The sequence below is a fragment of the Anas platyrhynchos genome, chromosome 4, assembly GCF_047663525.1.
Source record: "Anas platyrhynchos isolate ZD024472 breed Pekin duck chromosome 4, IASCAAS_PekinDuck_T2T, whole genome shotgun sequence".
In the NCBI taxonomy this organism is placed as follows: Eukaryota; Metazoa; Chordata; class Aves; order Anseriformes; family Anatidae; genus Anas; species Anas platyrhynchos.
The window spans coordinates 12,427,243-12,455,121 of record NC_092590.1 but is presented as its reverse complement, the minus strand read 5'-3'; the positions used below and the strand labels follow the sequence as shown (position 1 = coordinate 12,455,121).

The following is a 27,879-nucleotide window of genomic DNA, read 5'->3' as shown; positions in this document are numbered from 1 at the left end:
GTTCTCAGAGCGGTTGCTGGACGTATCCAGCCATCTGTATTTTTAAAATTTTTCTTAAATTTCATCCTTCCCACAGGTAATCTGGTGGATATAATTAAAAACAAACAAACAAGAACTACATCTGCAACTACATCTAGATAGCTGCTCTTTCTTTTAGATAGTATTCATTAGTCATCACTCTAGGAACTTGTCTGAATGTACTTATCCTCATCTTTCCAATTAGGACTTGTGAGTTGTGGCAATTTTCTTTTTGATGACTTGATGATTTGGAGTCCTTATTGCAGGAGTTCAGTGGCTAGTAGTGCTTCCTATTACCTAACAGGATTGGGAATAGCAGAAAATGTGCTATGCTATTAGCATAGCAGCTGTCAGGGTATAGACGTGTAGGTACAGTGTGTTCCGCAATTACGTACGGAGAGCGCCTTGTTTTCCCTTCTGGTGTGAAAGGAGGAAATCATGCATTAGACCTGTCGTTCAGGAGGTTACTTGAAGCGCCGTGTTCCTATGAAAAGCCATGGTCAACCATTACCTTGTCCAGAAACGTCCTCTCCGGGGTTACTCAAGTTACTGGCGCATTGATTGGAGCACTTTCTATTTCCAAGTGTTAGGAACTAGTTTACGGCTGGCTGTCTTAATGGGTGGACAAGATGTGATTTAACACGGACTTTTCATTGCGAGACCACCCAACTACAGCCCTTCTGCAGGAGAGAGCTGTGGTGCTTGACCATGTTTTTATACGTTGTATTGATATGTATTGGCTGTGAGAATATCTGGTTACACATTTGAGCACTCCCTAGCTGTTCCCTAATTGCTCCTGTTTTGCTCATGGTTGCCTAATGTGTAATCTTGACTGCTCTGCTGAACTCGTATTATTTAAGCTGTTGGGAACCTGGGCTCAGCATTAAATGTACAGCTGTGGCTGCCTCCCTCTGCCACTGTGGAAGCCGCAAGTCTCGCCAAGGAGCTGCTTGCCAGAGCGTTGACCTGTAAAGTGAGTTGCTTTAATATAAAGACCATGGAAAACACTCCAGCACATGGCTGCTCCAGTAGGGCTCGTAGTGGTGTGAACGTAGTGCAGAAACTCTCTAATTCCCTCCTGTGCTATGGGAGCTCTGTTTCTAATAAGGTTCGGTGAAAAGGTTTAGCAAGTGTGGAACAGAGTTACAAGGGTCTAAACTGACTGCTGTGGGGTCTTCTGGTTTAACATCAGTTTCCTGATCATCTTGTCCCCCAAACCAGGTATGCATTGAATGAGAGGTGATCAGGCTAAAGAACTTTCTGTATTTAGCACTAAGAGCTGCATCTTTACCTCTTGTAAATGGACAGTTTATCTGACCTGGTACTGCTGCAGTAAACCGGAGAGACTATAGTGGGACAGGTGCAGAACTCTGCTGGAACTGCTTGTGCAGTCTACCAAAGTGGCTAATACATGTAAAGTGTATATATACAGTGAATATATTATTTATACTCTAAGTACATGTAGCGTACCATGTGTATGCCACTTCATGTGTAGTTCAATAGGAAAGCATAGAAAAAAATATGCAAGGAGGAAAACTGGCTCAAGATAAGCCACCTCAGGGCAAAGTTGTTGCAGGGTGACTGTTTTCCTGCAAGAAATCCAGCTCAAACCCTTGCGCAGCCAGACTTTTGTGGACAGGACAAAAAGCTCAGGACTTGAAAAAAAATCACCAGAGATCTGGATGTATTAGAACAGGATACTTTTTGCTTGGGACACTGAGCGATCCCCATCCCTGTATGTTCCTCCTAATTTTATGAATCGATAATGCCAATCTCCAAATTCACTTTTGGAACTGGAAGGGAAACAGGGCCCAAACTCTGAGATTGCCAAGCCTGTTGGATTGCCAGCGTTGGTTTGCAATAACAGGTTTTAGATTTACTAAGAATGCTAGCTGCTTGCCTGGGAGCACTGTAGTTACCAAACAATTTTTTAGAAGGAAATCTGCTAGCTTGTCTTTTATAAGACAAAGGGTTATCTTCTATAAAGCAAAAGGGTTAAATTCATAGTCACAATATTGGAGACCAAATCATGGTTTAAAAAAAAAATAATTGGCATTAAAGCAAAATGTAGCCATGGAGGATCCTTAACATAAACCTTTAACTTCTCTTAGCGAGAGATCTTAAAAATTGAAGACCTGTTCTGGTAGAACATATCCTCTGAAAACAGTACTCCAGTGGAACTTATTTCTGAGTTTTTGAGTTTCTGCTTATGCGGTGTATCGACTTTATGCCTAAGGCAATCTCAAGAACCCTCTAATTTCCCTGCTATAAATGTGTGTTGCTGCCCTACTGCTGCATGTCTGTGAGATTACTGTGCTCTACTTGAGTGCATCTCTGTGATGAGTACAAGGCTTGGATGTAACGATCTCTCCATTGTGTTCACGCTTTTTCTCAGGAAAACCAATTGATTGTAGTTATAGAAGTGTACTGGTCCATTTTGCAAACACAAAGCATGAAAAATTGATTTCTTATCAAAAACAGCATGGCTTTTCACAGGAACCTTTTCATAGCTACATAATGGCTTGTGTTTTATATGTATGTAAAGTCAAGTTTTTAGTTTTAAACTTTATTATGCAGTTTCTGTGTAGAATTTAAAATACTAATGCCAGACCTACATGCCTGCGTCTTCCCTCGGTGTGTTCTGAGGGCTTTGTGAAGTGGGAATTCTTTGAGATCTTCATATAAACTAAATTAGTATTTTTCAGATTTTTAATAGAGAACAGCATTTCTTTTACTAGAATTAGAAAATTTGAAGTGGAATACATACAGAGATAAAACATGCTTTGGAATTCTAGAACGCTGTATAATTATTTTTTTTTTTGTTTTTATGTAGACCATGTAACAACTACAGAAGTATTCTCTTTTCTGTTGCATTAGCGTAACCCTAGTGCAAGAAATCACTTCAGTAGAGAAACACAGGTTTAGTTGCTGCTTCAGTGCTTTTTTGAGAAGCCAGAAGCCAGTACTGTGGACTGTTGAAAACTCTTTTTATGACTGAAATAACTTATTGTAGACATCACAGGCAATAATATCAATTTTTGGCTTAGAGTTTGTATTCTTTTCCTTTCTCCATCCTTTAAAAGCTGGGAGCAACTCTGGAGCTCCTGTAAGCGATGCCAACCGGTGAGGCAGCGGCAGAGCCATAGCAAGCTCTGCAGATGCCCTCGGCATTTACGGGTAGCACCGTTAAGACTGACTGCATGCAATTCTGCTAGGAATCGAGGCTGTGTCATACCGTTTGCCAAGGTGAAGCAGAGGTTGAAAGGATATAGCATAATTTTCTTTTCCTGCTCCAGTTTTGATTTGTTAGCACACCTGCAGGTCTGGCATTTGTTTTGTTCTTTGCTTCTCCTCCTTTCAATATATATGAATGGCTCACTGGAGGTGAGGCTGCCCCTGCTTTTATTTCCAGCTAACTGCACCGTGTGCTGCTGTCTCCCCTCCCCATTGCCCAGACACACTGCTCCATCCTTTTCCTTCTCTCTGTAAGTAATTTGCAAGAGGGAATTGGTGAATTCTGCTCTTGCAAATCTCTGCAGAAAATAAGAATTTAACACGTTAGTCATTTATAAATTATTTTCAATGCATAAATACAAGGGTAGATGTAAAGAGCATGTAAGAGGAACATAGATTATCATTCCACAGGGATAGAACATGAAGAGCATGACATCTGGAAAGTTTGGTGATATAAGAAAGAACAACTGGAAACAGATGGATAAGGAGGGTCTCATCTCCTACTACATGCCTTCCTGTTTTAAGAAAATGCTAAATCTGTTTTTACTACCTGGCAGTATTTTAAAAAGGACTTGCTGTATCACAGAGGAAGTTGATCATAAAGAAACGGAATTTTTCTGTTCCCTGTGGGGCTAGGATTTATTCACACAGGTGAGTAAGAACATTGGGGCCAAATGTTTAAACTCAGTTATTGAATGACTAGGCTTAAGGGAAAGTAATTGTTATAATGGTGATAAACATACAAAAAGTATTATACCACTTACCAAAAAAAAAAAGGTCTGGCCTCTAGAGTTGCAAGGACCAGTAGTATTGGTATTAACAGTTTCTCTTATAATAATTACACATCTTTTATAATAAGTACACATCATATTAATATAATTATTCTTGTAATTATTAAGTTTAAATCATTGTACATCTGAATTAGAACTGAGAATTAACACTAATGGCACCAGTGTAAATGTCAAATTGGTCATAACTTATTGGGGATCATTCCAAATCATGCGCTGTGGTATCTGGAAGCTATAAACTGAATATGAGTTGATAGCTACAGTTAAATTTGCTTCACCAGACGCATTCTTATTTAGAAATACAAAGTGATGTAGTTTTAACATCAAATAAACAAAAAAAAACACAAGTCATTTGCCCTCTTGTTCTGACCTTCCTGCCTAATGCCACTAGCTGCTATCTAACGTCGCTGCTGCTGTCACTTTGGTTCCCTAGCAAAATCTTGCCAGTGTGACATGCCTGTTGTAACTGTGCTACATGACGTTTATCAGTATCTGGCCCGGCTTTTTGTAGCAGTTAAACCAGCATAAAAATGTTTTTTTTGTTTTTTTTTTTTGTTTTTTTTTTTTTTAAAAAAAAAGCCTGTAGGCTTAAATGCATAGGTTTGCATCTCCTAATGCCTGTGCATGTGATGAGGTAACACAAATGGAACCTGCTCCATAAATTAAGCTGTATATGTTTTGACATCTTAAATATTTTGCAAAGAACCAAATTACAGGAAATACTCTTACAGATGAGCAGATCTCTTCTGAAAAATGAAATCTAAGAAGATACCAGATGCTTGCTTTTATTGGATCCATAAAATTACCTTATGAAATCTGGTTTTCTAATTGCAGGTTGTGCAGAAGAAATCTGAAAAACAACCGTATGTTTTACTAAATATCTAACCAGCGTTCAGGGGATTTAAGTTAAGTGGAGGTGAATAGGTATAGCAGGCTTCCGTTTTCTTTTCTTAAGCATATGCATTTTGAAAACGCTAATACTTCACTAAACTGTAGAGCCCAAAGGCATTCTTGGGTTTACATGGTGAGTTGCTACAGCAACCCCTAGGATAGGGATGAGGATGGACTGCAGGCTTGCATAGAGGCTCCCTGCATCAGGCCAGGGCTGCTCTGCACTGCTGGGTCAGAGATGGAGCTGTAATGAGAAGACAACGTGCTTTTCTTTTTCTGTCGGAGTTCTGCAATGCTTTGGCAAAGACCATCAGTTGGGATTTGAGGTTTGCTTCTAGATAAATTCATCCTTCCAAAGCATTAACATTAAATTGTATCTAAGTGTTGAATTTACACCTTCTCCCCCCACCTGGTCCTAATTGTAATTAGGATGAAAGCTGTGTAATTAATTTGTGGGTGGTTGTTTTGTTTCATATTGCACAAATAGGTTGAATGCTAGCTGTTGTGAGTGCTGTTCTTGCAGAAGATGATTATATGGCATACTGGATAAGAGTTAATAGGTATACAATGATTTATACTTGTTTTGCTAGGCAGAAATCAACCTTGTACAGAAAGCTGAAGTAACTGCTCTTGCTTACAGAGAATATCTTGCCATTAGCAGCGCCAAGAGTCTTCTGTAAATGAATGAATGGGCCATCAGTTTAAATTTTGCCTTCCAATTGCAGCTATAGAAATCTCATGGTCAATATCTTTTGCAGTGGGCAGTTACTGAACTATGACAGGCTGTAAGTGACAAAAATAACAAGGAATGTTATTCCCCATCTGAAAGTATACATCACACTTGACAAACAAAGCATATAGTGTTGGCATGGCTTTTTTAAGGTACCATTTTAGCCTCAAGTGTTGAAATGTTATTGTAGGCTGACAGCTTATTTTGGGTGAAATATTCCTGCAAACTTTCACGGTAGGTAACATACTCAAGCAGAAGTAGGTGTTTGCTAAATCAGGGCCTTAGTTTCTTTCTACTGAGCAGCATGGAGAGTTTGCAAGTCAGTTTATGTTGGCACCTTTTCATTAGAAGTGGTTGTAAACAACAGGTGTATGCTGTCATACTTTCCTTCAACAAAAATAGTAAAATCTGTGTACGTGCATATATTTTTCATATTGTTTTTAACAAATGTCTCAAATGTTGTACAGCTTGATTTAGACTAGTGTTTATTTCTAATTGATTGTAAGTTTCTAACTCTTAGACTCAAACACATCAACTGGACATTTTTTCTTACACAAACTTCCAAGATGCTTTATGCTTTAAGAAAAATTCCTCTACTTATTTAGCATGCGAGGAATTATAAGGTCCATTGCTAGAGAAGTATAAATCAACCATGATTCCATATAAACTTTTTTTCTTTTTAACATATGTCTCTGTCTTAAAAAATACATTAATCTTTAGATGTGTTGAGTGATGTTTAAGAAGAGATATGTTTGGAATACTTCAATAATTGACAACAGCTGCTGTGACTACAGCCAGTCCTTTGCAAAATTTCAGTATCACCCAGGAGTTCCTCATACTGACCAACAGGAAAGCCCTAGCAATGAGCATTGGCTATGGACTTGTCTGTATTGAGCAATAGCACTGTGGCTCCATAGAACCTTTAATGTTGGAAAAGGCATCCAAGATCATCTGGTCCAACCATCACCCAACTACCACTGTCACCTACTAAACCACCTCCCGAAGCGCCATGTCCAACATTTCCTCAAACACCCTCAAGGATGGTGACTCCACTACCTCCTTGGGCAACCCACTTCAACGTCTGACTGCTCTTTCTAGGAAGAAATACCTCCCCTGGTGCAACTTGAGGCCATTCCCTCTAGTCCTATCAACAGTTATCTGTGAGAAGAGGCTGACCCCCAGCTCTCCACAGCTTCTTTTCAGGCAGTTGCAGAGAGCAATGAGGTCTCCCCTGAGACTCCTCCATACACAACACCCCCAGCTCCTGCAGCCGCTCCTCACAGGCCTTGTGCTCCAGGCCCTTCACCAGCTTCGTAGCCCTTCTCTGGACACGCTCCAGGGCCTCGATGTCCTTCTGGTAGTGAGGGGCCGAAAGCTGAACACAGTGCTCGAGGTGCAGCCTCACCAGAGCAGAGCACAGGGGGACGATCACCTCCCTGCTCCTGCTGGCTGCACCATTCCTGACACAAGCCAGGATGCTGCTGGCCTTCTTGGCCACCTGGGCACACTGCTGGCTCGTGTTCAGGCGCGCATCGACTAACAGCCCCAGCTCCTTTTCCTCTGCACAACTTTCCAGCCACTCTGCTCCAAACCTGTAGCTCTACATGGGATTATTGTAACCGAAGTGTACGCCCTGGCACTTAGCCATGTTGAACCTCATCCCATTGGTTTCTGCCTGTAGACCCAACAAGCCATCCTGTTCAGGTCCCTCTGCAGGGCCTTTCTACCTTCTGGCAGATCAACACCTCCCCCCAGCTTGTTGTCATCTACAAACTTACTGAGGGGACACTCAATTCCCTCATCTAAATCATGAATAAAAATATTAGAGAGGATGGACCCAAACACATACTCCTTGGGAACACCACTTGTTACCTGTTGCCAGCTGGATTTCTCTCCATTCACCACCACTCTCTGGGCCTGGCAAGCCAGCCAGTTTTTAAGCCAGCAAAGTGTACGTCTCCAAGCCATGGACTGTCAGCTTCTCCAGGAGAGTACTGTGGGAAACCATGTCAAAGGCCTTGCTGAAGTCTAGGTAGCCTACCTTGACAGGCTTTCCCTCATCAACCAGGCACGACACCTTGTCATAGAGATGAGGCTGGTCAGGTAGGATTTGCCTTTCATGAAGCCAGGTTGATTGGGTGTGATACCCAGGCTGTCCCACACATGCTGTGTGATTGCATTCAGGATGACCTGTTCTATAATCCTTCCTGGCACCAAGGTCAGGCTGACAGGCCTGTAGTTCCTGGGTCCTCCTTATGACCCTTCTTATAGATGGGTGTCACATTAGCAAGTCTCCAGTCATCAGGGACCTCTCTAGGTGATCATGACCTCTGATAGATGATGGAAATCACATCTGTCAACACCCTCAGGTGAATTCCATCTGGCCCCATGGACTTGTGACAGTTCAGGTGGAGCAGAAGCTCTAACTGTTTCCACCTGCACTGTGGGGTGTTTCTTCTGCTTCCTGTTGAAGGAAATCTTGAGCCCACTGTAGATGAACCTGGTGTTTAAAGCTAGGCTGCTTCTGTCATTCCTGCTGTAAAACAGAGCTTGACTTGTCAGCTTGTTCAAGCATAGCCCTTTCACATCATTTATAAAATGACCAGTTTAACCATCAAAAGAAGAGAATTAATTACTGGTGCAGAAAGTTGAAGCCCATCTCTAATCTGTGGGACACCATCATGCTGAAGAGGGAGGAGGAAGGAACTGAAAAGATGGACCTATGTCTGGGACAGGACCATACGTTGTATCACTGTGCTGGGGTGTAAGTGGTGAGCAGTTTCCTCAGGAGGAAAAAAGAAAACAAAGCAAAACCCACAAAAACAGTAGTAGGAAAAGACGACCTGAATGCCAAGTGTTAACAACAAGATTAGTACCTTGTGCAGTGGAGGAACTGTGTGAGAACAGTTAGTCCTTGTGTAAAGATTGTCCCATACTATTGAAAGGTCAGAGAGACCTTGAACTTCTCTGCTGCTTTATAAACTGATGAACGTTTCTTCACACTGGAATCGGAGAGAACAATTTGCTCTTTTCATTCCCTCTCCATCCCCTAGATGTCATCAATATAAACTGAACTAAGTGAGAAATAATTGGGAAACTATTTTGAGCAGCAAAGAGGCATCTTCCTGAATAGATACAGTTTTATGTTTTATCTTGTAGAAGATACTTAGGGAATCCTTTTAAGATCTTCTCTGATCTGATTGTAGTTCTGGGTGTGGAAAGATCAAAATGGTTATGCATAGTGTCTGAAACATAAAACATCTTGAGCATTGTGCTATTCCATATATTTAGTGCTTGCCGCCTTTGGCAGATACCTATTGAGATCCATTAGCCGTCTGTGTTGGTGAGTGAGACGTTAATGCAACTCTGAAGAAAAATTGCCAAGGAAAGGAAAACATTGGGAGAAGTCTAAAAATACGTTGAACGCAGTTAGGGTGGTTTGGGGACTTTTTTAGTAAAACTGGAATGCTTCAAAAAATAAATAACGGAAAACTTTGTGTAAACCAAAATTCTTAGTCAATACCTATACAGTCATTTCGGTTTGGATTTAAGCTTAAGCTTGGCTCTGTAGTGGCTCAGCATTAAGTTCTTTGTTATGAAGCTGCCCTTTCCACAGGCAGTACAGTGATTTCTTATACTTTTATATTTTGTAAAACAGGACAAGGAGTGCATAAAATAAAAGTTTAAAAGAGACAAACGTTTTTAGGTCAATACGTTGAACTGGTCGCGGGAGCATTGGTGTGTTTTTTCTTTTTAATTTGGCTGCATAGATGGCTTGCCCTATAACATTGAGCAAAGCCTTTACAATGAATGCATATCAGAGTGCTGAATTTGTGCTTCAAGAACAGTCTTGCTTTTAGTAGGTACTATTTTGAGTTTGATATATATATATATATATATATATATATATATACACACACATATATTATAGAATTAACATTAGCGTCCATTTCATGAGTTTTTGATACTGTGTATTTTTTAACCAAAACCTAGGAACTTGCTTGCCAAACTCCATCAATTGCACCATTTGCAATGAGCAGTGAAGCAGTTGTTTTTTCACTACCCAGACTTTGAATTGATGCCTGCAAATATCACTATGAAAAACTCCCATTGATGCTTTCACATCAAAAAAAGCACCAACTAGTGGCCATGGTCGAACAAAGTCAGAGCGTTGTTAATAATGGCAAACAAACAGCCTTTTATTTAGGTGACTTGTAAAATGCTGGTGGGAAATTAATGTTTTGTTTAATGTGTGCTGCCTATGTCACTTGTGCATATTTAATGGAAAGAAGGAGAACAGAGTACTCTATAGATAAGTACTGCAAGATAGTGTCATTGTAGTATATTATCTACTTAACTTGAATTCAGGTCTGTCCTGAATGCTCACTTCTCAGCCTCTTCCCATTGTATGTCAGGTAATTTCCATTTTATAGTTGCTTTTTTTTTTTTTTTTTCCTAATAGCATAGTTTATCTTAATAGGTACATCATGACATGTATACTTTGTGGGCTCTCCTCCCATCTTTGAAAATGATGGAGCAATAGCTACAGCTCTAACTCTGCTTTTCTGATGCTTTCTTTGAATGAACATGAAGAAGGAGCTCATGATTCTGTTTTAATCATTTATTATAGCTCAGTAATAATGCTTCATGGCCCAAATTGTGAAGGTTTCAGATAGCTTTTCTGTTTGAGGCATGCTTTGCATACAACTGAGTATGAATAGTAAAAATAAATAAATAAATAAACAAAATCTTTGGAATAACTAGACTCCACAGAGTATTTGAGAAAAATAAATGCTTTGTGTCATAGGTTTCCAAATTTTACCCACAGGCTAAGTCTTGTAGATATAATTATGGTTTAGGAGACATTTTAAGTGCTAGTTGAACCTTTAACCTGTGTTTCCTCTGGAATAATTACAGGATGTGAAAATGGCCAAATGAAATGCTTATTCATAGAGATTAATAGAATTAGTTAAGCTACTGTTACCTTATGCTTAATTTATATTGTATGTGTAGGTAGAAACAGAAATGGCATGTGTTTTTTTCCTGTCTTTTCATACTTGCTGAAGTTTTGTCGCATGTTTATTACTTGCTATGTTACATGAACTGCTTAAAAAGGCATTTTAGAGAGACGACTGGCAGGTAGTTGAATTTCAAAGGCTGGCTCTGTTTAAAACAAAACACTGGTCTTTGAACTTCCTTCAGTTTTTCTGAAAATAACAGTAATAGAATTGATTCCATCACCTTCTAAGGAAACAAGTTGAAAAATACATCTCTGGATTAGTAGTTCAGACACCAAATATATTTTGCAGACATTTGAAATCAAGCTTGAGTCAGCTACAGTGGAGGTGGTGGAAACTAACCAAAATCGCTGGTCTGTCTGGGTTGCCAAAAATTGATTGAAAATTTAAAAATAAAGCCTGTAAGTATGAGGAACAGTATAGCAAAGTAGAGTGTTTAACCTTATTTAAAGATCTAAGATTTGGTAATAATTGTATCTTTAAGCAAAGCATTCAAGGGAGCTGCCTTTTAAAATTAGGTTTGATAAGGACCTGATTACCTTGGGGAGCCTCTGGGGCCAGTGAATGTGTCCTGTGGGATCATGGGCATATGACGATTGCATCCTGGGGGAGCTGGAGTGAGCAGTACTGGAGTTGAGCAGTGCCACTGGCTGCAGCTCTTTGCTAGGCAGGAGTCTCTTAAGACACGGTGAATGTACAGACATGCCCACAGGCATGTTAAAAAATAAAAAATGCTCCCATGCACCTACCTTTGTTTTAGAAACCTTTAAAAATCCAACCAAGGATTACAATTAACCCTTTTTCTGTAGAAATTTCTTTATTCAGCAACATGGTTTCAAATGAAAGAGCATTTAGGTAAACTTACGTTTACCTTGCATAAGGTACCTTTAGTGAACTCTTTCAGTACTTTAAGATCCTGTTTTAATTTGGTTTAATGTTAATGTTTGTTTCAGTGGTTACAGCAGGCCGGTGAAAATGAGATTTTTTTTTTAAGGTCAATGAAGTATAAATGCAAAGGAGATTAAAAATCAATTATTAAATCAAGATTTCCTTTATTCTCTTTTAATTCATGTTTACCTCTCTTTGACTTCCCCTTAAAGTACTATATTAATATAGGAAATTAAAGATTTTCCTTGTATACATTTCTGTATCATCTGAGTTACAGGCGTTCTCATCTTTTTCCTGATAAACATGCTCAATTAATGTCCACTTAGCATTTGGAAGAGATATGTCTGTGTACAGAGAGGATACAACTTATTAAACTGTTATTAATTACGCTAAATTTATTTTAAGATAGAAGCCTGCCTTTTGGCCTTTGTGTAGAATGCAGATACAATGCAGGGATGACAATACTGTGTCATTTACATACGTACATACTCCAGAAATCTAAGTAGAAATCCGGGAAAAGGATTACTAAACGTAGAATATGAATGAAAAGGGTCTGTGATAAATGAGCAGTATTTTGCCAAAGGGGGTATGCATGTGTCATTCCAGTACTGCAATGGCATGAAGAGAGTTGATGGGCACAGCTGTGTGTGCTGAGGTGTGACACTTCAGCTGGGAAAATCATACACTAAGCTTTCTTTCCTTTTATCTTTGTGTTGTAATGTCTTTTGTTACTTAAGCAATTTTGAAAGAACTCTGAGAAACACAAAGACTAGTTGAAGGGAAATAAGCTTAGCAAATCATTAACATCAACAAAGGTAATAAAATGCTAAGAAAAAGGAGAGACTGTAGTGCTGGGATATTGAGTGTTTCGTGTGTTAAAAGGCATTGGAATACTGTGTTTAAAATAGTTGACTAAAACTTCAAAAGTGTTGTATTAGCATAAGCTTTATTAAGAATATGCTATTTGAATTGAAATGATGAGAGGGAATGGGCAAATCCTGTAACATACAGTTATCAGATGCTGGGCAGAGAGCTTCCAGTATTTATGGGAACATCAGTGCCCTTTGAAAACGTGTTTAAACTTCTACCAGATTTTTTAAGATTGTAGACTGACTAAGTATTAGCACGTTGTTGCACTACTGGGAATCATGAATTTCTGGAAAATATCCCTCTGCTTTCTAAGAAATAAAGCCCTGTTCTGGGGAATTCATCTGGAAAGAACATTTCTTTGGGGGCGATGGGGACCATCTGTGGAATTCCAACTACGCGGAAAACCTGGAGCAGAGATGGGCAAAAAATACATCAGGAGGCAGGAGGTTTGGGGTGGGTCACTTTGGTAACCTTGCTTTGAGGAAAGGTCTACGTGTGAATACTGACCTATTGACCCTTAATTATTCAAGGGTAATGTTATGTGCTCTTTGTGCCTATGTAGTATTTCCATGGTATAATGCTTCTAATCATTCCCAATCTTCAAGCAATTTATTCACACTACATATTTTGTGTGTGTGCGCGACAGGCAAAACCATACTTAGTATGCAACCAATATAGTTCAAAAACATTTGACTCTGATGTAAACACAGGTGAAAGAAAATGTCCTGAGATTCAATTCACAATTTCACTTTCTACTGCAGTGAAGTAGTTACTGTCTTTCTGCTATGGTAAGGTGCATTTTTTCCATTTGATTGACAAATTGCTCAGTACTCGAATGGTTTTTATCTTTCTCTTGTTATAGTCTGATTTCTTGGAGCAAGCACTATGTGTGATGCAAAGCTATCCTTTTTCTCCTCTTCATTTGAAGTAATGAAGCCTACTCATATATGATGAAGTTGTCAGTCATTTTTCTTGTAGCTTAATTTGGCAACATGGTAATGTCACTTAAGAGAGAAGTTCTGTGTCCCCTACTTCCCCCTCAGTTCAGCCCTCTTTATGTACAGTATGTGGTGAATTTGGTTATGTTTTTTAATATGAAGTGCAGAATGCTTTCCTGTATGGAGCCTATAAACAGGAGAAAAAAAGATCTTGTCCCTTTTTAAAAATGGTAATAGCCATTATGCAACAAGGGAGGTTTTAAAAATTACTGATTTTTATAATGAATGCCTTAACTTCCTTGCTTTTCACCACAACGGCCTGAAAGGACTTGTAATTGCATTTCCTGTGGGTTTTTCTCTCTATCTACTTAAATTTTTAGCATTATTAAAACAACAAACAAACAAAAACCTACACAAAACCAAACTAGAACAAAATTTGAATTCTTGTAACGTTTTTGTTAGCTTTTCTCATTTTAGCTATCTTTCGTGCTTGACCTATCATAGGCATGGGTAGATAAATTAACATATTTCACTATTGACATAATACAGTTATTTCAAAAGAAAAGGTTTGGAATTTACAGAAGCACACTCAGAAATGATTTTAGATGCTTTATTGGATAAATATTATGTTAGTGGGCATTCTATAGTTGTGGCCTACTGTGTCAACCAGACATTACAGATTCAGCTGGGAAGGTAGGCCTTCCAGGAGACCCACTATGCCTTTTAGGATGATGTCAAATCATAACGTAGAGCATGTGTTGGAAAGAGAAGGCTTATGGTTCCTTCTTGAATTGGTGCTCATGGGGGTCCTGTTCCTAATCTGTGGGAGGTGGCCCTGGGTATCTGGTGAAGCCAGGTGTGTGCCTTGAGAGATTGCAGTGGCTTTTAGGCCTAACGTGAGCACCCGCTGCAGAAAAGTGAAGCTGGCTGCTGGTTATGTGCTCCTACTTGGCAAGTCCTTCATCACATCTGATCTTGTATACTTCTATGCAACTTCACCTTTGTTAGTTCACTCTTGGGATGTTTTTCAGTTGACAGCAAACATATCAAATGCCCTTTTGCGCTTCAAATACACATACGTGCTTTAGTCATGTGGTTTCGTGTTCTCTAATGTGCCTCGGTGTTGGTATTGAAGTCTTTTTCATGGAGCATGCAGTACTCTCCTTTCCAGGCCATACCTAGTGTTCCTTCCAATTTATGTAATAAAAGTTTGTGTAAACTTCATGTGGAAAACGTAGTTACACTGGCTCAGCATTTCTAGTAATAGTGCCAGCCAGTCTTTGTGTAGAGAACAAAATAGGTCTTTTGGGCTCAGCTTGTGCCTGAGCCTGGAAATGAATTTCCACTTGTTAAGTGTATTTGGATGCCACAGTTAAATTCTGAACCTTACTCCTCTGAAATGTATTTTCTCACTCTTCCTTTATACTTACCTGCCTCAAACATACCTTGGTAGTTGCTTTAGGAAGTATAAACAGACGACTCATAATGTCAATGCACATGATTTTTGTAGTACCTTTTCTCCTCTACTTCTGAGCAAAAAGCAACACTAGAATGTCTCAAGTATTAATTTCACAACTGGCTGTAATACAGTATTCCAATATTGACAATGCTGATTAGTCTTAAGAGAGCCATATAAATCTGGGGGCCATTTGTACTGTCTCATTTTGTTTGTTCTTGAACTTGATAGAAAACATTTTCTAAGTTGCCTCTGTTTTAAGCAGTAACATTTGTTTAGTTTCGTGGTTTCTTTTCTGTGAAGTAAGTGGGAACAAGTACAGTGTTACTGCATTTTGGCTGATAGGCATTGAAATTGTTTCAAGTGGAGTGCTTTATTAAGTATGTATTGAAGCTGTTTATCAGTCTTTCAGAAATCAAAGACTTAGGCAACTGAGAATTTATAGAATTTATAATTTGCTTTTAAAGCAAAGCAAAATACTCCCTAAAATCTAAGAAAAATAAATTAATAAAATAATTACATTGCCAAGCAATGGCAGCCTTTGTCATTTCATTAGTTTATGGCCGTGTTGTATCCTTTTAGTCCTGGGATAAATCTGACCTATTTGCTTGCATGATGAAGTAAACTTTACTCGTTGAGCTTCTTTGCTTTACAGACTTGAGTGAAAGCCTGTGGGAGATGATGGATAAGTGAAAGCCACTGATCAAGACTCTTTCCTGACCTTACCCTGGTTGAGTATTGGATTCTCAAGCTCTCTGGGCAAACAAGTGGAACAGTGGTAGCTCCAGTGTTGGGACCTTTCCTGGTAGAGAGGTGTCCCCAAGCATGGTGCGCAGTGTAGGAGGGAAGCTCCAGGATGAGTGACAGCTGGGCTGCAAAGGTTTGGCACTTCAGTCCTGCTGTTTGTCAGCTGCGTTTGTTTGCTGGAGTGAACCTACAGGCGGCAGGGGAAGCACAGGAAGTCTTCCTGTGGTTTGCAGTACTTCTGCATGCTATGGGGACAGTTGCAGCAAATTCTGAAACCTAATTCCCCATGTTGTCTGCGTTGTCTGTAATGCTGGGAATGTAATCCTGCCTTTTTTTTTTCTTTTTCTTTGGAGAGACTTTTGAGACTGGAAGGGCAGCATTTAGTCTTCTTATGCCAATAAAATATTTGAATACATTAGTCTGAAAGATAGTCTGAATATATACATATATATATATATATATATGACTTCAGTTGGAAACAGATGGCTCTGGTTTCACACTGACTGTTTAGATAAGTACTTTTCCTTCTGATAGTGAGTGGAGATGGCTCATTGTGTGAATGCCTGCGTGGCATGGAGCTCGTGCATGAAAAGCATATCTGTGGGTGTGGGAAAGCACAAGTAAGAGTGGAGGGACAAATTGAAGCAGACGAGGACTTTGTTGCATTGGAGGTCACCTGTGATTTTTAGTGCTTGCTGTCTGAGTCTCTCAGACAGCACTAATTTGCTGCAGTATAACTAAATAAGTAGAAAAACTGAATAAGGCTGAGCTACTGAAATGGATTGAAATAGATGAGCCTTCAGCGTATGGCAGAGCAGCAGTGGTTTTATTTCTGTAACAATATAAGAATGCTGTAAGAAGCAAACTTGTGTTTTGCTGATAGCAAACACTGTGAGCCTTAAGGAACCTAGGAAACTTATGCAGAAAACTTTAGATGTATATATGAATTGTGTAGGTTGGTGAATTGTCGTCACCCTACCAGCCTGTGTGCTGTAGTTTCCACTTGTGTTTGATTGTGTGTGGGATAGAAGAGTTCATGGTTTGTCACTGATTTGACATTTCTCTTGGTGAAATCACTTCTTTCTTCTCGCTTAGTTTCTCCTTCAGCTGAAGGTTCACCTGTTTTGCTGAATCATCTGTTGTTTTTTTTTGTTTGTTTTTGTTTTTCTCTTTATAGAGCCTTCTCCTTGTTTCAATGATATGCCACTTTAAAATTGCAAACTTAAAATGTCACTTCTCTTAGCAGAACTGCTATTTTGTTGTGATTCTGCCTTATTTTAAGATCATTTAGTTCTTCATGTGAGTCTCATGGGAGGGGTTGATTCTGTTTCAGATGAGATCCTTTTATATATATATATATATATATATATACACACACATATAATTAGCATGATGTGCACACTCAGCTTCTTGTCTATATTGCTATTACTTTTCTTCCCTAATAAAAGTTGTAAGTACAGATGATCAGAAATATATTAAATTGATTTTATTCTGTCACAGTTTTGTGTAAATTATAAAGTAAACCCACCAATGAAACCCAGTGTCCAGTAGAATGATCTAGGCTTCTGCAGTCAAATTGCACATTTGTAACATAGGTAAACACTGTATATAAAATAATTTCTCACTGGGTTTTACAATGAGATCAGTCTTTTTTGCATCACAGAGGATGCATCAAGTGAAATCTTGTAACTCCTCATGTTGTAACACTTTGCTATAATCTGTCTCCTTTAGAAACTTTTTGATGGCATCTATTCATTTTCTCAATAGATTTTAAATACTACTGATTTTGAGTAATTTGTTTAATTAGGACCAAACTATCTGTGTAATTATTCCAATCTGTGCCTTTCTTAGCTTTTGCTTGTGAGGCTGAAAAATGGCGTGAGAAGGAAAAGGGCAGCTTCCCTGAATGAATACGAGAGACCTATGAAAATATTTTTCACCTTTAAAAAGGGGAAAAAAATATCAATTGTGGCAAAAAGCTTCCTTGTCTTATGAAGCAGGACACTCTTTTGATTACTGTGGTGTTTTCCAGCTTTTTGCTTCCATAGTATCAGCTGATTCATGAAATCCCTGACTGTATAAGGCCCAATAGTAAGTTTAAGTTTCTGTGCTTGCAGAGTTTAAGAGAAAAACACACCTTTTTGAGCTGTAGCTTTGTATAAGCACCAGACAAAGCGTTCAGACACTGAACTTAATGTTTTGGAAAGGGTATGACCTTAAGTATACAAATTGATATAAGTAAAAGGGTAGGATCTCCAACGTCCAGGCCCTTTTGAAGTTGTTTAGCACTGAAAAAAGAAGTTTTCAGAATCTCTAATGTTTCTAGGGAAAGAAGTCACTAAATCTTTTGATTTAGATTATAAGTTGAATTCTATAGTACTATGTATCATATATATTATTGAAACATATTAGATGTGGACCTTTTAGAGTGCGTCAGGAGGAGGGGCAAAAAGATGGATAGAGGACTAGAGCACCTCTCCTGTGACGAAAGAAAGAGCTGGGGATGTTCAGCCTGAAAAAGAGAAGGCTCTGGGGAGATCTCATTGTGGCCTTCCAGTATTTAAAAGAGGGCACATAGAAAAGATGGAGAGTGACTTTTTCACATGCACATATAATGATAAGACAAGGGGAAATGTTTTTAAACTAGAAGAGGGGCGATATAGACTGGGAAGGAAGTTCTTCACTCCGAGGGTGCTGAGGCACCAGCACGGGCTGCCCAGAGAAGCTGTGGATGCCCCATCCCTGGAGGTGTTCAAGGCCAGGCTGGATGGGGCTTTGGGCAACCTGGTCTGGTGGGAGGCATCCCTGCCCATGGCAGGGGGGTTGGAACTGGATGGTCTTTAAGGTCCCTTCCAACCCAAACGGTTCTATGGTTACAGATGCACGAGGACTCATAAAAAGCCAAGGTTACAAGTATTTGGGGGAAGACTTATTAACAGTTAGCAGGTGGTCTGTGTCAATTGGAAGGAAAAACAAAGTATCACAACTTGTTGCAGCAGTTTATTTTGTATATATGAATGCTCAGAGAACTGCTATGAACAAAAGTTGTGGTGCTTTTCTTTTAAGTTATTCCAGAAAAAGGAGAACAGTAACACACACTGTGAATTAAGAACATCATTATAAGCTAGTTGCAGATTTAAAAAAAAAAACAAACCACAAACAACAACAACAACAAAACACATATAATTGGTGGCAAAACACTAAGAAAATGCTACTTAGGTATTTTCCTTAATAACAAACAACATTAATTTTTCCTCTCAAACATCAGTTTATAACAACTGGAGGATAACAAATCTGCTATAGGAACAAGGACTGCTACTTGAATCAGACCATTATCAACAAATCAGTTCTGTTTATGGCCTTGCAAAATTTCTAGCTGTTCCAGTATCATGAAGGAAATGATAAATATTTAGCCACTGTTCGGGATAGGAATGAAATAGAGCCGTTCTGCAACACTTGAATTGGTGCTGATATGTGTAAAACTACTTCAGATAAGATAAGCAGTGACATTGTAAAGGTTTTATAGAAGCTGTCTAAATGAATAATTTCTGCTTTGCATTCTAGTGTGATAATAGAGTGTTTAATTAAAAAGGTTTGTGAAAGAAGCAAAAGCTCTTGTCCTCCTGTTTCTCCTCGCCTCTGTGCTCTTGTGCCTTTGTTCAGTCCATGAAATTGTTTTCCCGTACAATACAAGAATGAGGTGTATTACTTACCACCTTCAGCATCCTTCTGTAGCTGCTGCTCCATTTTCTTTATTTTCGTTAGCTTCTAACCATAAAACAGTTTTCACTGTTAAGCTCACGCTAAGTTACATAACATCTGTTGCCATCCACGTTCCAGCCTGCTCCCATGGAAGTGTTTGGGTTTGTATATGTGTTACAACAGACAGGAGAGATGGTCCTTAGTGTATCAAGGATGTGAATTAGTAGGGCATCTAGTATTTTTAATAGTGTGTATCACATTTCATTCTTCCACGGCCTCTGTTAAGATGCAATGGAAACCTGTGTGGTCAAAGATTGCTTGGGGGTTGTGGTGGTACCAGTTTATTTTGGAAGCTGACATAATTCATAAAAGTATAGTTTTCCTCATGAAATAGTGTTGCTAAATATTTCATTATCAGTGCACTGCTGTTCATAGGAGCATTTACCATTTAACTTGTTGAAATAATGTAGTAAATACAAAATTATATGCCATCATTGGGCTTTTTTCCAGGTACAATATTTTTACCTGTATTTTATGACAGAATTGGAAGGTCTATATTGTTTTGTAATGAATTAAACTTTCTTTCAGAATATTGCTAATCATTTAAAAAATGTTCTTTGCCCACAGGGTGGAGTTGATTTCTTTTGTTCTTGGAAACTGAATAGGAGAAAGGGACGTTTCAGCTTTTCTTGATAAAGGTAAGACAGCATCTGTTGATAAAGATAAGACACTGTTCATTATTATGAGCTCATAGAAAGTTTGTCAATGGAGGGTTTGTTTATTCTGTGTTTTTTTTTTTTTTTTTTTTTTTTTTTCAAGTTCTGAGCTTTGTAGTAAGTTCAGTATGTGATAACATAACCTGTATTGGGAATGGAATGTGTAATTCTAGCACAGGTATCAGTAAAAGCTCTGAAGATAAGCAAGTACATGTAGATCAACATGACAAAGTGGACAGCAATTTGTTCTACTGTTGGAACTTGTGACATTTTCCATATGCCGTTGAAATGACCTGCCCAAGTGCTCTCCATCATACTTACACATTCAGTAAGAGGTCTTTTTTTTTTTTTTTTTTTTTTTTTTTTTTGAAAAAGTTCTGCCCATGCTACTTACGGAAAATGTATAGACTTGCCTGGTACTGTATTTATGGCTCTGTATTGCTGTATGAGAGCACAGAGGTTTGACATGATTTGCTAAGGATCTTAGGACCTATTTTAATTGAGATATGCCTTCAAAAGTAAGCAGCAAATGCCTATCCCACTTCTACTTACCATAAATAGGAGACAGAGGGGGATAAAAATCTGAAAGTCTTCTCTGAGATGTTTTCCCCAATGGCCTTTGCTTCCTGTTGTGCTAAAATGTTTGACTTGTTATAACTATTTACATACAGAATGTGAGTTAAATTAAAACCTGTAAAATATTTGAAAGCATAGTGTGAAAATTAGTATTGACTTCTTAACTGCAAATTTTGAAATTAGTATGAAACTATTGGCTTTCCTTATCTCCTTTTAGCAAATTTTGAAAGTATCTGTAGGTAGGTTTCATTGTGACAACTGCAAAGACTTGGGTTGGTTTGGTTTAACAATGACTGTATGTGCAGCAGATCAGCCATCTGTGTGTCCTTCATGCACTGTGACGCGGGTAGGTTGCACAAGTCTGATACAATTTCTATTCATGTACCATTTTTTATCTGACAGAGGCTGTGAACTCTAAGTGAAAGCCATAATGCGTTTTGATGAGGTCAGACTTTTGTTTTTCTGCCTATGTAGCTTTAAATTTGGAGATACTGTTAGAGAGAGTTACCCAATTTTTAGCAGTAAAGCAGCATAATCATACCACTATGTATGAGTGCAGTTCTATCAGTTTACAGATGCTTACTGTACTATAGCCTGCAACTTCAGGGTACCAGAGAGCTGTAATCGTATTTGTACCCTTAAGTTCATATAGGTGGGTAGACATTAAGAGTTGCATTGGCTTCTGGCTTAGCAAAATATACAATGAAATTATTGTTGGCATAAAAATGTTCTTCCGAGTTCTTTGATTAGCTTCTGAGCCTGGGCTTTAGCTTTGGTCACTTATTCCATCCTAAATGCAAAAATAAAAATAAATAAAAAATCCCTTAATTTCAGTCAAATCCTCCTAACGTACCTTGCTGCAAGTGTCCTCCAAGTCCCTTGCAGCTTGTGAAGCTGTTACCCCTCATTTTGAATGTTCACATTTTGTCTTGTCTTTTTGTTTACTCACCATGTATAATCTCACAGTCTAAATTGCTGTTGGGTGAGTTCTGAAATCAATCATGAAAGGAGAGAGAAATACTCCTGTTGAAATGGTACATCTGTTGGGAGGACTCATGGACTCTCAGTAAAGGAATCTGTTCCCGTGTTAGATCGCTAAAGATGCAGGGGGAAAAATTGCTATGCTAACATACATGAAAATGTATTAATAATAATTTACAGATAAATTAATATGCCCTGAGCTTAATCTCATTCTGGCAAAACCATGTTGAAGGAAATGAGGATTTACTGGGTTAGGATGTAATTGAGTCTGCTTTTTTTTTCTTCCTCCCCACACTGGAGAACTCATTTAAATCGATACTTTTAAATATTTAGTGGTACTTTATCTAACGTGTTGATTTGTTAGTCAAGTACTTTTCTTTCCATTGTAAGACTTCTGCTGTGTAAAGCCCAAACCTGTAGTGAAACAGCATGCTCTTGCATTTTTTGAGCATTGAACCAAAGTTATTCCTCCTTGGAGATTACTCCATGCTTCTTGAGCATCCATTAAACGTTGCCCAGTGATATATGTAATAGGCAAGATCCAACTCACTGCACTTTTCTCTGTTCAGAAAAATTAAGTATGTCTGAAGTCTTTGGGACGTGTGGTTCCCAGTGGGTACACAGAGCAGCCTGTGCAAGAGATCAGCAGCACTTTGCTTGGGCTCGGTTACTCCGTGGGAGTGGAGGAGCTGGGAGTTCATGCTCAAAGTTTATCAGTGCACAGCAGGGCTTAAAAATTATACTTAATGACAGAAATTCCCAAGTGTAATCAGTGACAGATTTGGTTCCTGTCTGTGATGAATCAGTGGTTGTGTAGAGCTGTGGGAGGAACTTTAAGCTATGCAGGGTAGAATCACTTAATGCTGTCGCAGGGGGAAAAAAAAAAAAAAAAAGGCACATCGTAGTTTGAGCTCTCTCACTTCCCCACACCGTAACTACACTGTCAGGTTAAATACACAATGTCTGCAGGCTTCATGAAGAAAAATATATTAACTGTCCCCTACCTTCTATCCTAGTCTGCTACAAAATGACTGCTCTTAAATGTTGTCTTAATTTAGGTTTATTTTCAACATTATATACTTCTACTTTATACATGGAAAGTTTTAAACTCTGATCTGTATGAGTATAGGATGTGTGCTTTGAAAACTGGAGATGTAAACAGGAGATTGTACTTTCTTCTGTGAGTAGTCTTCATCAATGTCATAGACTGGCATTGTATCTTGGGTCCCTTCATCTTCTGTCTTTCCCTACCCCAACATATGGCAATAGTTTTTTTCCATTGCAACATATCTTAGGTCCAAACCCGGTGATCTTCCCGTGTGAGTTTTAATTGTTTCTTCCCTGACCCTTTTCTGAAATCAAGAACTCCTTGGGGCAGCAGCAGTCTTCAGACTGGTCTGTTTTACAGCAGAGCACATGCTTGTTCTGCTTATTCTTCCCCTTGAATGGGGCTGTGTCAGAAAGCAAAGGCTATCCCCAATAATAATATTTGCCTCAAAGGAGCTTGACCTTCTTTGTGATGTTTTTGGAAACAAAATGCAGGAATAAGCATTATGTCACAAATGAAGCAAGGAAAATAGGGTGGTTGTTTTCCTTAAACATGAACAGATCTTTGACACTGCTCAAATGTTTGTTTTACTGGGGGAGCCTGACTTTCCAGGAAGTTAGACATTTTCTTGACTTGTTTATTTTGGATATTTCCATTTATTGATTGTAATCTAATTATCAAAATATAAAGCGAGACCTCTGAAACGGACAGTACTTGCTGTTCAAGAGATTTACAGCAGCTCTTCCATTTAAGGTGAACTGAAACATAAGAAGTGCCATTTCTGTTTCTAGTACTTTATATAGATGGCAGTGGAGCTGCTGAATTGGTGAAGCATGCAGCATCCTGTGGCTAGGGACCATCCTTCAGTAGCTGTTCTCATAACTTTCAGTTTATTAATGTGTAACTTAGCTGCATGTTGTAACGTAGGGCAAATATCAATGGAGCAAGGCTGATTTGTGTGGAAAATGATGCAAGAGAACACCTTGTTACTTTCCTGTTCCATATCTGAAGTAGTTCACTGCTAAGCAACTTTCAGCTTGGAAACGTGAATAATATAAAATATGTACTGAGGAATATGTTTGGTTAAAATATACCTTTCTCACATTTTAGCTGATTCTTTTGTGTTTAAAAGTTAATTAGCACAGAAGAGGATGGGGAAGGACTGCAGATTGCTGAATAGAGTGGAACAGGTTACTTATTCTCTGTAATACCCACGAGGTAAACTCAAGTGCACTTGAAAAACTGTGGTGGTGAAATATGCCTTGTGTAGTTCTGACTCTTAAATACTGTGTTTACTGTTGTCTTTTGTATTGAGTTAGAGAATGAATTAAGTCCCAAGAATGCACTGGAAAAAACATGCTATGAAGGAGGTAAAAAGTGCCAGTAAAGGCTGGGGTGCTTTGTACTCTGCACGGTCATTTAAATGTGTGTTTATACTCTACTACGTATATACGTGTGTGCCTATGCCTATGTGTGTGTGTATATATATGAATATATACACGTGTCCACCTCTATATGCTTATGTACACACGTAAGCATATGTGTGGTGTGTGTGTATGTATGTGTGTGCATAATGACTAGTACAGACATTTTAAAATGGTAGTTGTAGGAGGTACCCTGGAAGGCAGGAGATGCCCTAGGAAGACTTGAATGTGGAGTTTTCCCTTCTTAACCATCCACAAACTTTATCTCATCCTCTTCTTTTGTATGAAGAGAGGAATGTTTGAGTTAGTGAGGAAGGAGAGGGGGTGGGGGACAGGAATCAGTGAAGGGAGTGCAAGAAAAAGTTTGTAGGCTACAGGGTGGTATCCACTACTGCCAGGTGATGTGTAGGATTTGGGAAGGGCCACTCTAACTCAAAGAGAATATGTGACTCAGGATGCTTTTTTATTTTTTTTAGCAAAGGTGGGAAAGAGGAAGATGGAGGGGATTCGTGGTAGAACTTACTACTAGACCCAGAAGAACTAAAGCTTGGGACAGGTTGAGAATTGAGAGTCTCTTGAGGTATATTGCAGGGAAATCACACTGTACATGGAAAGGTTGCTGTCCAAAGTATTAGCTTTAATGTGATCTAAAAGAAAAAGCTTGTTCAGGTATTTCATGAGAAGATGAATTTGGAAATAAGGTTTAAAAAAAAATAATCGTGGCGTCAAGGGCAGGATAACTTAACCTTTGCAACCTTGAGGGATCAAAAGCAGGATGTAAACACAGGATCTAAAACCACCTTATCTTGGTACAGAAAGTATGGTTTGTCTCCCTGGCCTTGGATAAAAAAGGCAAACTGTAGGAGGCCTGACAAGTTGTTCGTGCCACTGGGAATGGAAACAAGCCTGTGATGTCCTTTGGAACAACGAGCAATTTTCATTACGAATGCATGTCATGTGGGTCCATGCTGTTGCAAGTTCATTGCTGAGAAGGTGATGAGTGGCAAGTTGAAAGCAGAAGAGGAGGAAGCTAAGTAAGACTTTGATCTGTCTAAGCTGATTATTGTTGACTAAGCCTGTTTTAGCTGAATCCTGGAATATCAGTATTAAAATACTGACCGTGTCAACTGCTGTTGTCTACTAGAATAGCAAAAAGCATTTGGAAATAAGCTGATCACCGCAGTTCCCTGGAAATTATCTCTAGCAACAACTACCTAATGCACAAAAATTTAATGTCCTGTGCCAAGATAGTACAGTAGAAGCATTGTGATAATGTGCTGATTTCTCTTCCTGGAAAATGTAGCTTAGATCATTGAAATCAGTGGAACTGAAGGACACAGTTAAAAATAAGTCCCATGTTGCTGTCCTGAGTAGTGCTAGCTAGTCTTCAAATACATTCTTAGGGAATGTATTTGGAACTGTAGCACATCCTTCCATCATGTGTTTGGCACACAGAGGTATTCAGCAGCCAAAATTCTGATGTGTTATGGCTGAGCAGCATACTGTCAACTATTGAAACTCAGCTTGAAGATACCACATGTTGATAATCACTGCTGTATGTCTGCAGTTCAGTTATTTGCATAATATATTGCACAACCTATTGGCATGTTGAACGAACACAAGTGTCTGTAGAGACCAACAAATGGGAATACTTGCTGAATTATCCCCCCCCCCCCAAAAAAAAAAAAAAAAAGGATTAAGCCTTCTGTAGAGATCAGACTACTGCATTAAGAAAATCAAAGTCCACGTACATGATCTAAACCATGTTTGACATGTCAGACTTTGGTTTCACCAGGAGACTCGCTATGGTATGTTTTTAAAACCCACAAGTGTAAATTAGAACAAGCTAATTTTATAATTATTCCCAACAGACACGCAAGTAATTTAGTCTCAAACATGTTTATTTTATAAAGACACAATCATTCAAAAAAGAAGTACTGAGAAACCACAAGTGGTTTGAGCAATAGAGGCTTAGAGCTTTTGCAAACATGCACGTGTTTAAAATGTGGTAGTATTTGTTTAAAAGCCATGGAGTGCTCTGTCTGTCTTTTGTGGCTTTCTGACTGTCCTTAGGAGAGACTAAGGAACCGGGGGCTGAGGGGGTTGTTTTGGTGCTGGTATTAGTCATTAATATAGCTTAATTTCCAGAAAAAAAAACCTCAGTTGTTCAGACTTAAGGAATGCAGAACAAATCATATTTGATTAAGATGCTGCTGGAGGATAGACTGCTCCTGAGAAAGGGATTTCTTGTTTTAATGCTGATGGATTGCTTGTTCTGAATGTTCTGAAGGGACAGGGATACCACTTGAACATCTTTTTTTTTTTTTTTTTCCTCCCCTTTTTCTCTCCTGTTTCAATGGCTTGAGCAAGTGACTGCTGTCAGAACATGGGAAGGGCACCATGTACAAATAAGTCAAAATGAAGTTTGTGATATCAGCCTGTACGTGAATCAGTAAAGTTGTTTAGAAATTATACACAAAGTTTGTTTTTAATGACCAGATTCACATGCTTGGTGACTCACACCAGTTCTGTGACAGGTATCTTGGCATGACTTGAGAGGAAATAAATCTTTGACAATGACAATGCCCTGCAGCCCTTGGGTCTTTCTTATACAAGGTATAATATGGTGTAGCCTTTTTTAAATAGTACTAGCAATATCAATACAACTTACAGATAGCAAATGTATCCCAAAAGCATTGGCAGAGAACAGTAAGCTTTTATTGGCTAATTAGTATTTACTTCTTTAACTGGCAAAGATTAAACAAATAGCACGAGTTTGGCAGTAATGAGTCCAGAATGGTGAACTTCAGCTTGCTTCAATTCTTTAAGGTACTTGTTAAATAAATCTGTGTTCATCTTTTTTGTATTACTCTGTTTCCTGGTTTTGAGACAAGTATCAACTTTGGGGAGGAAAAAGCTGATTTTGGTGTGGTTATTCTGTAGCTTGCAGCTAATTTCTGTAGTGCAGATACAAAACCTTTCCTAAACGCTTTGAGACATGTAAGTATAAGTACATCTAGGAAAGAACCAGACTTTTTGCATTCCCTGGGTTGATTTTTTTAGGATCAAATAACTAATCCTTCATCAGGCAGTGTTTCATGTTTTAGATTCAAGTGCCTTACTTTGTACAATTCTGGAATAAGTTATTCAGCCATATTTGAAATCTAGTGCATCTGGTGTAAATACTTACATCTTTATTTCTAGATGTTTTTCAAAAGGCCTTACAGAATTAGACACTAATTTTTCAATAGAGGTAGTGGGATTTAGGACTGTAACTTCATATGAACTTCTAAGATTTCAATTCCTGCTCAGAATAGGATATTGTAGTTGGGAAGCCAAGGTAACTTGAATTACAAAGCAAAAACAAACAAAAAACCTGAACTGTATTAAATGGTGTGTGTGCTTTTTTTAAGATACCAAACCTTATGGCAATTTCCTTAATTTCTGGTAAAAAGCGATCCCAAATCTTTTGGGAATGAAGGAGTTTCTTACGTCCACATTTATATTACAGTCTTTCAATCTGGAGAACTCACATTATTTTTAGGCTTTGTAGACTATCGTAAAATGCATTTAGATTTTTTTTCATGGAGTTCTAGATAACTTTCTTAACATTATCATCGCTTTTCTTTTTTTCTTTCTTTTTTTTTTTTTTTTTGTAAAAATAAATAAATACCAGATTTATAGCTTCAGTGAAAAATTTGATTTTTAACTTTCTTCTTGAGTGAAGAAATATTGCCCCAATGAGAATAATTTAGTGGGTTAAGGAGAGGAATTATTTTAAGTATTCAAGTCAGGCTTCTACACGGAGTTATTTTGTACTGATCTACAATATTTTAATACTGGCAGTCAAGTTT

The 27,879-nt window shown here is 38.5% G+C and overlaps 1 protein-coding gene across 3 annotated transcripts in view; it reads left to right on the top strand.

Moving 5' to 3' along the window:
• BMPR1B (bone morphogenetic protein receptor type 1B) overlaps window positions 1–27,879 on the top strand; it is a 257,236-nt gene that overhangs the window by 37,893 nt on the left and 191,464 nt on the right. For all 3 annotated transcript variants that reach the window (XM_013104107.5, XM_021275609.4, XM_038178634.2), the window contains exon 2: window positions 19,908–19,978. The gene's annotated coding sequence lies outside the window, so the exon portion shown is untranslated. The remainder of the gene's footprint in view (window positions 1–19,907; window positions 19,979–27,879) is intronic.